General features: G+C 46.6%; 1 protein-coding gene across 5 annotated transcripts in view; it reads left to right on the top strand.

Moving 5' to 3' along the window:
• The first annotated feature begins 751 nt into the window (after nt 1-751).
• The window catches only part of TPST2 (tyrosylprotein sulfotransferase 2), a 496,074-nt gene continuing 480,777 nt past the window's right edge, over nt 752-16,048 (top strand). Inside the window, exon 1 of one of the 5 annotated variants that reach the window (XM_086943144.1) lies at nt 752-873. The gene's annotated coding sequence lies outside the window, so the exon portion shown is untranslated. Of the gene's footprint in view, nt 931-16,048 lie in introns of all 5 variants that reach the window. The other 4 variants (XM_086943143.1, XM_086943145.1, XM_086943142.1 and 1 more) reach the window with 4 other exon arrangements.

Raw genomic sequence — 16,048 nt, 5'->3', positions numbered from 1 at the left:
AATAGCACCTTAGATTGAAGACAGGGCAAGCAAAACTACATCACACCCATAACTACTTTGAGTGCCACCATAGATATGCATATGTAAAGATATTAATGGGAAGTGGGATGCTGTGCTTTCAGACGTAGATCGTGGCATCCCACACAACAAAATAAAAATCATCCGATGAGAAAATAACGTAGTCTCACGCATGTATACCTAAATACTGACAATTGTGCATCCCAAACAAGGAATATCTCACAGACTGCGTGCCTATTCTACCAGTCTCGCTGCTCTCCAATACTTACTATAGCTCCTTCGGGAGGGAAATGGAGCAGTGAAAGCGCCCTAAGCCCGCGGCCATCTTGAAATTGTGTTCAGTGTCACAATTAATCCCAAAACTGAGTTTTTTTCTATTCATTTTTATTATTACTTTTCCTTTTCAGTAAGTTTGTAGCGGTAAGGTGATTCCCCATTTTACTGGATGCTTGATTTTAAGCAATCGCTTTATATATCTACAGCTACATTCTTAAAGAAACGGAAGCAAAAAAATGCCAGACTTCTTTCAAACGAGCTTGGATGAGCTGCTTTTACGGTATGTGTTAAGAATTCCCTTCAGCGTTTAACCGAATGTTCTGTAACAGCCCGCTACGTTTGCTACAGACGTCACGGTGAGTATCGCTATATCACAACAGGCTGTCGCCGAAAGACAATGCGCAAGCTCAGAGCGCGGACTGGAGCTGGGGAGACGGTTGGAGAACAGTGGGCAGATGCTCAGAGGAGGGGGCGGGGACAGGAAGCACAGGGGGCGGGGTGGAGTATGGCCGCGACCGCAGTAGGAGGAGAGGTGGGAGGTCTGAAGCTCTCCAGCTAGCGGCTGCTTGTGTGCGAGAGGTAAGGTGAAGGCAAGAGGAGATCCCCTGTTGCAAAATCCTACAGTTCTAACTCGAGGTACGCTCAGTGCGCTGCCATGTGACCGTTTCTGTGCACCCCTAGTTATTTGCCGCTCCGCGTTCAGTTTGATTCTGTGCTGGGGTGGGAGAAAATTGAGGATTCCGCTGTAGAGCGGTAGCCCTGGGCCACTGCCTGTGCACTAGGACGGTCAAATAGAGATCCAACATGCTTATTTACATCTTGTTCGTTAGCAGAGAGTTAGCGAAGAACCGACAGAGTCACTCTGGTGGGCTTCACGGGGGCAGATGAGATCGTCGGCTAAACAACCATTACATAAATAAATAAACAATTCAATGCAGTTTACGTTTTTGAGCTTTGCCCGTTTTTATTTTATTTTAGTTAATGCATTTTTATAAAGCGCGGACTTTACCCGAAGGTGTCAGAGCACTGTACAATAGAACCAGTTACGTTACATGAGAGAACTGTTGCAGGAATAGAACACACAAAAATAGCATGAACAGACTACAAGCAAAAGGAAGAATAAATATGACCTGGTGCTGTACTTGGACCTGTTTAGGCTAAGGTGTCACTCGATAGAACTTAATTGTATAGGTTTCGGACTCCTACCTAATTCAGAGACTGTCTACTAAACTAGTGCAATTGTTATATCAAAGTGCTTCTGTAGCCCAATTGTTGATTCCGGCCGCAATAGTTGTAGTATAGTTATATTGATCCGATAATGAAGGATCTGATCATTGAATATGTTTAGAGCAGTAAGGGCCCTGTTTATTTCGCTGTTTTCCTTTAGTTGGTGTACAAATTCTAGTCAAGCATTAATTAAAGCAAATGCATTGTACTGTTCTATGGGCTCGAAAATAACATTTTCTGTAAACGCGCCCAGGGAAGCAGGGAGATATAGTTATCTCGCCTCCATTTTTAAAGGCTGTGATACTTAAATGTTGAGCTCAAATAAAAAGAAATCATAGGCTTCCGTCTTAACTGTGCCATAAATTTTGGTTTTGGAAAGCAGGGTCACTGCTTGTGAGATGCAAAAATATTATAATGTATTTGTTTATGTTCCCCTCAATAATAGCCTCTCTTTTCTTGTGTTATCTGCTGAGTGTTGAATTCCGATCACCCTGGATGTCTTTACCTCCCAGAAAAGCGGTTTGGGGATGGGAGCGATTTTGAATGGGGGTGAAGGGTAGACTTGTTGTAACGGACCAGCAAGCAGATACCACAGGACTCTATAGAGTTTCTCTATGGACTGCTCATCATCCCTAATTTCGCTGACTATAGGATCGGCATCCACTTTAGACGTGGCTACAGGTTTTTGTACCACTAGTCGTTGGTCCTTAGCTGATTTGAGGGTAAGCTGTTGATCACTCCTTGTTTCCTTTTTTATGTAAACGTAGTACTCGAGGAAATAAGCTGTTTACAACCGTGCAATATCAGTACGTGATGACTGGCTGTAAGTAACTTAAGCGTCAGTACAATGGTTTGTTATACCCGCAGGCACCATATTTTTTTTAATGTCTTAGTATCATCTGTCTTTTGTTTAACGCATTTTGCTTTCAGCTATATTTTTTCATGATTATGATTTGCATGCAAACCTACATTGTTTATGGGTCTAGAAAGTATGTCTAATAAGAAGGGATTCTAAACTATAGTATGGGCAGTTTGCCACTATCATGAAACAGTATTGGTAAGTCAGGCACGCAGCACCTGGATCTTTAGTGAAGGTACAGCTTGCAGTAGGTAATTTGTTGCATGACTAAGGACATAACTATTCGATACCTGGTAAATGGAAGCTATTTACTCAAATGGTTGTAGAACCCAAATTAAAGTTGCGTCTATACCTATTTTAAGTGGATCCTTGTGCACATTTCAACACAGAAAAGGCATAATGTAAGGGGATGAAAGCTGTTTAAATGTAAATAGTTTTTAGTCCTGTTTCCAACCGTGGACAGCATCATAATAAGAGAAACTCTGTATCTAAGTGCTTAGTTTGCTCTTGAGGCACTTCCTTTTGAGTTTATATGTTTTAGTCTGGTGTTTCCTAATAATTAAATTTGCCTGTTTGGCTGGACTACGGTTATCCGATGAATCCATGTCATCATGGATGTAATTTTCCGGTCTTGTACTTTCCTTATTCACTTCCTGCATTGCTAGGGGTTGTGGTCTTAGTTAATTTCAAGTGAACCAATTGGACTAACACTCTTGATATCAATGATTAGTAAATATGAAGCCTAAAAATGTAACTTCGTACCACTGTTGTCATGTAGCTGTATGGACTCTGCACACATCCCTTGTTTCACATTAAATCTTATACATTTTTCTTTTCTCCCAGCTATTAGTTAAATGCAAATTTTATATTTTGGTCCCCTTCACATGTATTTCATAATTTGAACTCATTCATCCCCATATTACGTTGTCTTATTTCATGCGGGCGACAAACTATTAAAAGAGGTGAATGGATTATATTGCCCCCTATAACTTGTCATACAATCTTAACTTTTAAAAACGAGATTTGTGACCTGTGATAGCAAATTATAGATATCTCATCATCCTTTAACTAGGTCGAGGATTTTTTTAGAAACTTGAGGTGGCCAAATACTTGTCAAGAATGAACAGATATTCTAGGAAAAATGTAGTTGAATTTCTTGTCATCAGCCACAAAGGAGCTGATTCGTAACACGTAGCTGTGCTCCTGGAGTCCTATGCATGTTTAACGGATTTCAAAAGTCCTTGAGCACTGAAGGGACACCTTCCATATGGACACCTGCAGATTACTTAGACGTGGGCGAGCCACTGAAAGCTTGAGCAAGTCTCGAGCTAGATGCCTGACTGTGGTGCAGCTCGAGGTCTTCGTGATCCCTTGAGCCAAAAAGGTGCCAAGCTTTCATGTGGCTTCTGTCTGTTACCCACACTTTAATCTCATTTCCCAAGAATAAAAGACAATGCGTTCATTTTTTTAAAATTTAAAACAGGGGAACGAAATAGCGGTCTAGTGGCTGAATACATATCTACAAAACCTGGGATCAGTCCAGGCTTCCCTGTTTAATTGTGTGATACTAGGTGACTCTTTTATGTCTCCGAGCCTCCTGATTTTTAAGCACATAACACCACACCTTCAAATACATGACTTGTCTTTTATTTCAGTAATGGCATTGGCCTCTGGGCAGAGGCGGGGCATAAATGTGTCTCAGTTAACATTTAAAAACTGTCAATACCCCTCAGTGCCATCTGGTGGGCTAAAGGTAAACGCTCCCGCATATTAAAAAAAACACACACGCACACTTTCAGAGTTTTGAAAAGACAGACATTCTAATAGTTTTAAATGGTGTTTGTTGAACGGTTTCCCTGGCAGGAAAATTTCAGGGCCAGGCCCATGCACAGGCTTTTAGAGCCCAGCCAGACCATAGGCTCAGCTCTCCCTGTTCATTCTTTGGCTCGCCCACCTCTCAGTTTACCTCCAGGAATAGTTTATGAGGAAATATTAATTGGTACAATTCCTCCCCTATTTCTGTGTGGAAAATATAGTAAGGGGATGTTATGTGCTCTTTCGGTGTTTAGTTACACTACTTCTACATAGTTTGGGCTTTGTTGTTTGAACTTAGGGTGACAAATGCATTGCCAATGTCGGTAACAGAGATCAAATATGACTTTGTAGCACTCAGGGCATTAACAATAAGCACTGCGGTGGCAGCCCCACTAACCTCCACTGCTGATTTTTAGGTCTCGCACCTGGCGAAGCAGCGCTATCGCCAGCGAGATCTATTGTTGCTAACGTGTCTCACAACGGAGACAGGAGATGGGCACGCACAGGGGCGAATGGAGCTCGTCAACACACACGTACAGACACATGGTGTTATGTTATGTTAAATGAATTTATTGAGCGCAACTAACACCATTAGGTTTCTTGGCGCTTGTGCTGAGGGAACAAAGAAAAGAGCGTGAAATTGACAACTAGTTATAGGACTCAGTGAAGAGGAAGGTTTTAAGGAGGGATCTGAACCTGGAGTATGGAGAAGGCAACCTAAGAGGAAGGGGAAGGAAATTCCAAAATGATGGGGCTAGAAATAAAAACCTAAGGCCGCCGTGTTTCTTCCTCTTAAATCTGGGAACTGATAGCAAGGCCATCTGGGATGACCGAAGATTGCGAGGAGGAACATACGGGTGGAGAAGAGAAGAAATAAAAAGGGGGCCGTGGCCTGCAAGAGATTTTGAGATAATACAGCCAAGCTTGAATTTACAGCGAGCAGATACCGGGAGCCAATGGAGACTTTTTAAAAGGGGGCGAACATGTTGATCTCTAGGTTGGTGATAGATCAAGCGAGCGGCCTGATTCTGGATCAACTGAAGTCTCTTAAGCTGGTAATCAAGAATGCCCACATACAATGCCTTTGCGTAGTCAAGCCTAGACATGACTAACGCAAGCAAGGCCAAAGTAAGGGCCTCGGTAGTGAGTAGGCGGGAGATTTTACGAATTTTCCTGAGTTGGAAATGGCTAGAGGACACTACTGCGCTTATCTGGGGCGTCATAGAGAGATCGTTGCTAATGACGACTCCCAGGCTTTTGTCTGAATTAACAGGGCAAGGGGGACTGCCCAGACTTGCAGGCCAGAAGGAGGGTTGCCAAGGATTGGAGGGTCCCCCGACAAGAACCAGCTCGGTCTTGTCTGGGTTGAGCTTCAGGTGGTTTGAGCTCATTCAATTGCTAATGAAGCAGAGCGTGTTTTGAAAGGTGGTAATTGATTCGTCAGAGGAATCAATGGTAAAAACCAGTTGAATGTCATCCGAGTAATTAAACGCGGTGACACTAAACCCGCGGAGGGAACGTATTAACGGAGCCAGGTACAGATTAAAAAGGAGTGGGGACAAAGAGGAGCCCTGCGGGACGCCGCAGGTCAGCTCGACCTGAGTAGCGGAGAACTGGGACAGCCTGACGGCTTGTTGACGCTTAGTCAAGAAAGACTGAACCCAGTCCAGGGCGGTACCCTGGATGCCAGCCTCTCTGACACGGTCGACCAAAATATTATGGTCGACCGTGTCAAAGGCGGACGGCAGATCCAGGAGAACCAGGGCCTGACCGGTGTTAGCGTCGGCCCCTCTGCGCAATTCCTCCATCACGGAGAGAATAACTGCTTCTGTGGAATGCGCAGGTCTGAACCCCGCCTGCTGGGGGTCCAAGACGCACGAATCCTCAACAAAAGTGCTGAGGGTTTGAGTTACATGCGACTCCAGAACTTTACTGAGGAAAGGGAGAAGAGATATAGGGCGATAGTTGCTCATGATGGAGGGGTCTGCCGAAGGTTTTTTCAAGATGGCTACCACCTCGGCCTGTTTGAAGGAACAAGGAACCTCCCCAGTGGTCAGAGAGTTGTTTAAGGGGGCCAGGGGGGGGTTCAGGACAGGAAGTGAAAGCTTCCCGAAGGGCCGAGGGGGGGGCAGCAGTCGCCAGGAGAACCAGAAGAGATTTTGTGCAAAAGTGAGAGAAAGTTGACTTTCGAGATAGGGGGAATCTGGTGTGCACATCTCCTGTCCCCCTTCCATCCTCGCAAGCCACATGCAATATATATATATATATATATATATATATATATTTTTTTTTTATACGCGCACGCGAGCTCCAAGCGTGGCATGGTTTTGTGTGCATTCTGTCTCACCCCACTTACCGGCTCTGTACTGCTCCTTAGCTGGTCTCCGTCTTCAGATGGTCACTGCAGCAACAGGCGGGGCTCAGTCTTGTTTTTCAATGGTCAGTGGTCTCTATGCAGATATTTGTGGAGTTCCCTGAGCACAAAAAATATATATACACGTATCTGTAAAATTTACAGAAAATGTCTATTCAAACAATGATTGTCCATATTTGTGTAACCAAGTTGTGAAAAAGTCCTTATTTTATTTTCCCAATCCGGATGATCACAAAGACTTGTAAATACAGCAATGCAGTCTTGGTATAATATACAACAGCCAAAACGCCAAAACGCCAACACGTGTTTCCTCAAGGGGCATCACCCAATGACTTCCTCAGGGCATAGAGCTATAATCATTTGTAGTAAAAAAATATCCAGGATGATATCTAGGACTTTTGTGAGACAATTCACCTTTAAATGAACTTGCAAGAATATTGCTGACTAGTATCTTCAATAGTGTAATCTTCTCGCCTGCGAGCAATAGGCAATATTGGCCTATAATTCTGGAACCATCAATTGTGTCTCCGGTCCCGTGCTAACGCGTAATCCCGATCCTCATGTTAATACGGCGTATTAACATGAGGATCAGGATTTCGCCATTTTGAATAGACATTTTCTGTAAATTTTACAGATACGTGTATATATATTTTTTGTGCTCAGGGAACTCCGCAAATTTTTGCTATTGTGACAACAATTACTTTGTAATTTGCTGTCCTTTGACAGCGGTGGGTGGTAGCTGTCTTTGGTTCCTTTGATGCCTTTTTGAAATAACTATCTATAGATTCATTGCTGCATAGGCAATGCGCTGTTAATACCTCACCACCTATTCATTAAAGTGTCTCTATGCAGATAACTGGCGTTCCTAAGTCTGCGACCAAGCTCTGTTATTTGGAGGCACTGATGTGCACAAAAATATTTTATAACCAGAACCCATGTCTTTAGAGACGTTTTTAGGTTTCGCCTGGCGACTGCTGCGCAGCAGCGTTCGCGCAGGCGAAATCTTATGTTAGAACAGTGAGGGGGCTTTGTCCCGCCTGCTCTTCCATTGGCTAGCTCCATAAATGGAGGCTAGCCATTGAAAGAGAGATCTGTCCGTCATTGCCGGAGCAGATTCGTGGGCGTTCCGGCGATTTTTTTCGCTCTCCGCCCCTTTGTGACGTCGTTCCGGCGGTGGTCGGATGTTTTTTTTTTCTTCCCGGCATGTTTTGGTCTTTTTGAAAGTGTCTTTGCAGGAGTAGGCTGCTAGATTTAAGTTGCCAGGATATACTTTCTATTTGAGATCAGGTAAGCAGCATTTTGTTATAATTTTTTTTCACTTTGTACGTGTCTCCGTCTCATGTCGTCTCCGTGTTTGTTTTCCGTATTTGCGTGTTTTGTTGCTGTCGTCTCACACTCCCAGGCCCCACCCCCCCTGCACAGCGCAGTCACCACCTGGGCAGCGGTGCTGTGTCCTAAGCCATGCCATCGCGCTCCCAGGAGAGCCTCTCCGCCGCCGCTGGGACGATGGATCTACCACCCTTGCAGCAACAGCCCCCGCCAGGTGCACCACTGGGGCGCGGGGCAGTGCCCTCCGAGGGGACCCCGACCCTGCCCGCAGCCTCCGAGGACCCCAGAGCTGCTGAACATGCCGGACCGCTGCTCAGGGAGCAGGAGAGGGGGGGGCAGGTGGGGGCGGGCGTAGCCGGACTGCGCCTGGCGCTTTCTGTGGCCCAGCAGTACTATCCTGTACGGAACAGGGAGCAGCCCCAGTACCCCTCAGCGGGGGCTCTTTACGTCTAAAACGAGCACAGCACTTGTCAGCGGGGCTCTGCGCTGTTTAACATGAGTTTAACTGGGGTGCAAAACCGGATGAAGGTACCATTAAAAGGGGCGTGGCCTATGAAAATAAGGGCGTGGGGTACTTATATGAACTCTACAGCGTACCACCAACTGGTATTTTGGTACAAGATTAATTAAAACATGTGAAATATAAACAGAAACTAAATGTCTGACTTGGATTACCCTAACCTTTTTCACATGACTTGTGCAGAAATTGATCCGTGTTATTGACCAGTAAAGTCAAGGATGTGATGGATACAGGACCCGACAGGGACCTTTTGCAATGCCTAGTTTTATTAACTAACGGGTCTGAGGCAGGGATGGCTTTGATGACCATGTTGCTCCCTTCCCCCTCACCCCAGTGCCCGACACGCTCCATGCAAGTGTGCCCACTCTTCCCATTTCCAGACTCTGTCATTGAGGCCTTTGGGACACTACAGGACTTTGGAGTCCCCGGGAATCTGCAGGATCGAAGTTTGAGACATATCATCAAGGAAGCTTTTCACTCCTCTGAGGTCAGTAGGAGCATCATTGAGTCACAATGATAAAGCGCCCACAGACACTTCCGTTTGCATGGAGCGCTACAAAACACTCATGACTGCAGCGCGGACCATCATAGATCGATAACCTCCTGCTACAAAATAATAAATGGGATAAGCCCCCCATTGCTTCCTATATTTAAGGGTAGACACTTCCAGACATACCTCCGAAAAGAACTTATTTACTTGGACATTCTGTGTATGAGTATGGCACATCTACCCTGCACTTGAATTTGTTAGATTTTAAATTACATGTAGTTATTTACAGTAACATAATACATACCAAACTGTGTATCAACATTAAGGAGTCTTGCTACGTTCGATTGTTGGTGGGGCTGTATTTAAAATTCACCTCACAGATCATTATTTGTGAGGTGTACTCAGACCTCCAGGAGTTATACGTGTCGCTCTATTTTAAAGTAAATAAGGGCTCAGTAAACAGCGAGCGCGCATCTGTGCTCCTCTTACCACCGGTTCTGCCCCCCTTGCTGAGGCTCCTGCTGAGGCTCCTCCCGCTCGCTAAGGCTCAAGCACCCTTCCCCCCCCCCCCGCCTCCGCCCCTCCATGTCCAGCAGCAAAGGAAATGCCACTCTGTCTTCAAGGCGCTGTTGGGCTCCCAGTCAGGGCTGCGGCCGCACAGAGGCATGGGAAGGCGAGCCCCAGCCTCCTTTCTGACCCCTCCCCTTTCTTCTTTCCTTCACCCTGTCCCTCCACCACACATTATTGTGTATCTTCTGGTCTCCCCTGTTTCTCCCTCCTTTCTTACGCTATTTCACTCCTCTCGTATCCTGCCTTTTTCTGACCTCCGAAACCTCTTTCTACGATCTATCAGCTTAGGCCTGACCCCACCCCAATTCCTTTGCCTCGCGTTCCTCTTGTTTCCATATCTGTTTTCTTACCCCCAACTTTTCCTTCCTTAAATGCTTCTCCCTCAGACCTCTCCCTCCTTACTTTCTTTAAACCCCTCCACCCTGTGCATTCGCCTCTACTCCCCGGCGACGGTGCACCACTATCTCACAGGTGCCCCCCCTTCTCTCACCTTCACACTTCACCTTTGTCCTCTTGCCTCGGCCCCCCACCCCACAAGCACTCTGCTCCTCGAGGTAGCCTGGGGGGGGCTGTTGTGTCCTTGTGTAATGTAACTAGTGCTTCATGTAAAGCCTCCAAGACCTTCGGTGCGAGTTCGAGTTACATAAAACTGAAAAAACAGCCACAGGGCTGCAGCTGTGGGCGTCACCAAAGCACCCGTCCCCCCTGCAATCAGAATTCACTGGTGTGTGAAATCCGTGCTTCAGAGAACCTTCAAGAGGTGTCAGCTGTGAAAAGGGGTCACTGAGGGAGGGGCATAGGAGTCAATGCAGTGCCAATTTACACCCGAGGTTAATTTATAAGGGAGAGTCAGACCTGTGTCCCAACCAATGTTCCCTCTAATTTTTTAGGTCGAGCCTTTACCATTCCGCAGGAATGGGAAATGGGGAGAATTCAAGTCGGCTATTTTCTCGTCAAACCAAAGGGCTTTCAGCCCGCGGTTTTCATGCAGTGCCCGTCAACATGCACGCGCATCGCATGCAAGCCCAGCCCAGTCCTCCCCTCATTCACGCCCACCCACCAGGCTCTCCCGCCCCCATCAGGCTTCTCTCCCAATCCGCATGCAAGCCCAGCCCAGTCCTCCCCTCATTCACGCCCACCCACCAGGCTCTCCCGCCCCCATCAGGCTTCTCTCCCAATCCGCATGCAAGCCCAGCCCAGTCCTCCCCTCATTCACGCCCACCCACCAGGCTCTCCCGCCCCATCAGGCTTCTCTCCCAATCCGCCTGCCTCCCCTCGCGCATTCACGCCTCCCACCAGGCTTTCCCGCCCCCATCCGGCGTTTCATTTTTTTTTTGTTTGTTTCTGGTGCACGTCGCGTTTCTCCTGTCCGAGTGCTCGTTTTGGCTTCCCAGGTTGTTTACTGATATATTTGTCTCAACAAATCCCCTCCATTTTAACGGAAAGGTCTGGAATAGTTGTATGTCTGAGATATGCGGCTTTCGAGGGGAGGTTTATTCATGAGTTCTACAGTGTCTGGATGTTCAGACAACAGTTTTGGTGTTTGTTTATCCTGAGAAACCGCAGTGTATGCTGGTAACTTTTATATAACCTGGAGTTCACAGAGCGTAAAACGCTTGCGAGGTCGACTCGTCTCGTGCCTTTTATCATTCAGGCCACGGCGCATAAAGTGGAACTTTTGATTCAATAAACAATAAAAATCGTGACTTTTCCGTAATACATTTTGAACTTCAAGCATGCGTAATTACCATGTAAATCCCGACATTCTAAGTTTTAAAAGATCTTTTTGAAAAATAAAACATTTATTTTGAGCTAAGCACTAGCTATCATCTGCACTGTAGTCTATAAATACAGTCAGCTTTTCTTATCTCCCAATGGCAGCGACCTCTCCAAGTATCTGTACTACACGGCACGTCTGGCTTCTAGGAGACTTTTCGCAAATTAGAAAGTTCAGCTCTGTATAGATGCGAGATAATTGTTTTATTTCTGCCATTTACTTTAACAGTTGCATATACAAGTGTAAGACTCTAACGCCACCTGGAGCCGAAGTCAGAAAGAGAGAACTTTCTTTTCCGCCTTCATCCTTTATGTAGTCACATATTTAAAGCGGCAGTTCTTCGAAAATGATGCACTTTCTTGCCACCAGCACATCAAAGGGCTTCGCCCAGCGTGCGCTCAGCGGCTTCTCCTCCCCTAATTAATCATGGCTGGCCGGCCGTGCTTTCAGTTTCCCGGCCGCTCTTAACGCTTGTTTTTTTGTCCGGGACCCCTGCTGTTTCCGCCCTCTGACCACCGTCTGACAGAAGCACAGTATTTCCAATATAAATGCTGTGGTGCTGGACAACAGTTTGTTGTAATTTATACCTGTCCCGCTTCTTTTCATTAGAATTTTTTTTATTTACAGTCTCCTTCAGCACGTCGCAGTTTGTTTTCCTTGCACCGCCCCTTCTTACAGTCCCTTTAACCATTTTGGTACGGCAGCGATGGAGTTGCTCTGCCCCAACTAGCATGTTTTTGTTAAGCCTCCAAATGTGCAGCACAAACACGGCGTACAAAGAGATTAACGTGTTGCCTGGAGCACATTTCGGGAAGAACATTAAATGAAAGTTCAAACCCACTTTATGGTACCGTAACTTGCTTTCACTTGTTTTCTTTGTTTCCAGTGCTATTTTAGAGCTTTGTGCAAACTACACTTGCGGTTTTCACTCACACGTACTACCAGTATTTTGCTAGTAATAACTTTGAGGGAATAGCATATTTTTGTTTTCTAAATAGCATGCACCCTCAACCCCTCACTCACCCTCACTCACCCTCACTCACCCTCACTCACCCTCACTCACCCTCACTCACCCTCACTCACCCTCACTCATCCTCACTCACCCTCACTCACCCTCACTCACCCTCACTCACCCTCACTCATCCTCACTCATCCTCACTCACCCTCAACCCCTCACCCACCCTCAACCCCTCACCCTAACTCACACTCACTCCTCACTCATCCTCACTCACCCTCAAACACCTCACTCACCCTCAACTCCACAGTCACCCTCACACGCACTCACCCTCCACTCCTCACCCTCACACTCACACCCCCTCACTCACACTCACACACACTCAATGACAATAACTCACACTCAGACTCACACACCCTCACGCTCACACACCCTCACCATCACACCCCATCACCCTCACACCCCCTCACTCACACTCAATGACAATACCTCACACTCACCCTCACTCACCCTCAACGCCTCCACCTCAACTCCTCACCCGCACTCACCCTCAACACCTCAATCACCCTCAACACCTCACCCTCAACACCTCACCATCACTCACCCTCAACACCTCACTCACCCTCAACTCCTCACTCACCCTCAACACCTCACTCACCCTCACTCTCACTCATCCTTACTCACCCTCAACACCTCACCCTCATCTACGCAACGCCACTCATCTACTAAAAGACACTCAACTACGCAACGCCACTCAACTATGCAACGCCACTCAACTATGCAACGCCACTCAACTACGCAACGACACTCACACATGCAACACCACTCACACATGCAACGCCACTAAACAACGCAACACCACTCAACTACGCAACGACACTCAACTACGCAACGACACTCAACTACGCAACAACACTCACACATGCAACGCCACTCACACATGCAACACCACTCACACATGCAACGCCACTAAACAACGCAACACCACTCAACTACGCACACATGCAACGCCACTGCCACATGCAACGCCACTGCCACATGCAACGCCACTCACACAGGCAACGCCACTCACACAGGCAACGCCACTCACACAGGCAACACAAATCACACAGCCAACGCCTCACACACAGCCAACGCCTCACACACAGCCAACGCCTCACACACAGCCAACGCCTCACACACAGCCAACGCCACTCACACAGGCAACGCCACTCACACACGCAACGCCACTCACACACGCAACGCCACTCACACACGCAACGCCACTCACACACGCAACGCCACTCACACACGCAACGCCACTCACACACGCAACGCCACTCACACACGCAACGCCACTCACACACGCAACGCCACTCACACACGCAACGCCACTCACACACGCAACGCCACTCACACACGCAACGCCACTCACACACGCAACGCCACTCACACACGCAACGCCACTCACACACACAACGCCACTCACACACGAACAACACTCACGTTGCCAATTGATCGTGCAGTACGACAGGTGGAACTATTACAATGGCAAATAACAATGCCTTTCACTGTTATCATTTAGAATACATAAAGGGCTTTGTCATTTACACAACCAATAGCTCAAACTTTCCTACTGCGAGACCTATTGGCAACGCCAGTGCTTGTTTCCTCTGTGTGCGGCAGTGTAAGGTCTATGTGCGCTGCAACCAAGGCTGTGTGTGCCAGTAACTCCAAACTTTTGCTGAAAAAAGTGAAAAGACTGCGTTTCCTCACATACAGATCCACGTGAACGGTGTTAAGGCAGGTTTGAAACCGTCCCACATAGCAATTTGAAACCTTAGCAGCTATGTTGCTGCATTCCTTTTCTTAATAGAGCTAGGCTGCGGGGTGATTGTGTGCATTTCTTCAAGTTTTCATATTGATTTTAGCTCATGATGGGCGCTGCGATTAACATGAAATCCAATGTTCTATTTGAGCAGGAAAAAGAAAATTATAATAACGTTACTATAATTTTACTTTTCTCAGTTTCAGGGTTGGGTTGGGGTAGGGCCGCATCAGGCTTTCGACTAACACATTTTAATGCTAGTGTCCGCATCACCGCATTAAAATGCATTAGTCACGTATTCTAGCGCCCCTATGACAAAACTGCAATTGAGGTACACTGCCAATGAGGCAGCACCAGCTCGGTAAAATTGCTAAGATTATGCTTCCCTGCTTTTTTATTTTAAACATGTGTCCCAGTTTGGCAGAAATAGCCAAGGCCAAGGCCCACAGATAAGGTTCGGCGTTCGTGGCAGGGCGGTTAGAGAAGAAAAAGACTCTGTCTCTTCCTGTTGCCCAGAGAAGACAAGGACAGTGTCCACTTCTGCTCTGCCGCTGGCAAAAGCACTCGCTGATATCTGAATAATTCATGTAAAAGCGTCAAGTTAACCATGTTGTTCCTGCTTACATTTCACATGCTTTACTTAAACTTGCATTTCCTATGAGTGTTTGCTTTTTCCATGATTTTGTTACTTTTTTTTAGGCAGCATATTACTCTTGTCTAATGCGTAATTTGAATTGTCGCATCCAGGAGTTTATAGCGGGCCACAATTGGGTTGTAGCTGAAGGCAGTGCAAGTTTCTATCAATGGGGCAGTATGGTGTTCAGTGGAGGCGAGGATGTGGCACTATGTCATAGCTGCCAAATTTGGAACTGGAGAACCAGGTTTAGCCTTCAAGACCAGTCCACCAGAACACTCTCCTGAGGGAGCACATTCCCTTGCTAGACCTTAGAAGCCCTGGTGCCTTTGCACCATCCTGTGTACTCTAATGGTGGCAACTGTGGGTTAACCATAAAGGCCTGTCAACCACAATCCCTACCAAAGTTCACCTCCAGTCTTGCGGGCATGCCTATGAAGCAGCACACCCTAGCGCGACAGTCACGGAGGAAACAGGACCCTTGAGCAAGGTGGCTGTAGGGCGGTGCGATCGCACCGGGCGCTGACTTCAGGTGGGGTGTTATGCTTGCAAGTATATTATGGTTCTAAAAGCACTTGCTGCCTCTTTCCTGGCCTCCAGCAATTTTAGGCAACAATAAAAATGGCATGATAACTCTGGTGATTAATGTTCTTTCTGAGAGAGATGGTGTGTCAAGTGGAAGGTTTGACTCAAGGAAAGGTAGCGCAGAGGGCTCATTTGCCTGCTGTAAAGAAAATGTACCATCCAGATCACAAAGTGCACATAATGTAAATGGGTCAGTGGGTTACTGCTTTGGTCAGTGAGATCCTTTTGGTACTTACAGTTTATAAGTCAAAATCCTGACATAGAACAGTGAGCTATTAACTGTCATCTAAGAGCTGCATGTTTTTCTCCAGTCTGATTGTTCTAATGTTGCAAAAAGGGTTCATTTGAATAGAAATCAATTCTGGTTATTAAAGAGAACCCCTACTCGTAATAATACGTTCTAAATTCAGTGTGTTTCTCCAGACCAATCACTATTAAACGATACTGCCTACTCGTATGGATGTCATGTGATTCCAACACCTTGTAGTCCTTTGTCTTATGTAACATTTCCTATACAGAGATTTACACACATATGATTAATATTGTCTCTGTGTAATGAGTGTGATGTAAAGTGCTCTGACACCATACACTGGTATGGGTGGTGCTGTAAATCAAGTTCAGTTCATCTGAGCAAGAGTATTGTTATGGAGACTTGAGGGGCACTGTTAAAGGGTGGTAGTGAGGGAATCGGTTGCAGAAGGAGTCATTGGGGGGGGCACCAGCAAACATTGTCGCACAGGGCTCCACCAGCGCTAAAGCTGGCCCTGCCCTTGAGGCCAGGCCGCCTCACCCATTGGTCCCTCCGCTGGCCT

This window comes from Lissotriton vulgaris, chromosome 11, assembly GCF_964263255.1.
Source record: "Lissotriton vulgaris chromosome 11, aLisVul1.2, whole genome shotgun sequence".
Lineage (NCBI taxonomy): Eukaryota > Metazoa > Chordata > Amphibia > Caudata > Salamandridae > Lissotriton > Lissotriton vulgaris.
This window is presented reverse-complemented; position numbering and strand designations above follow the sequence as displayed.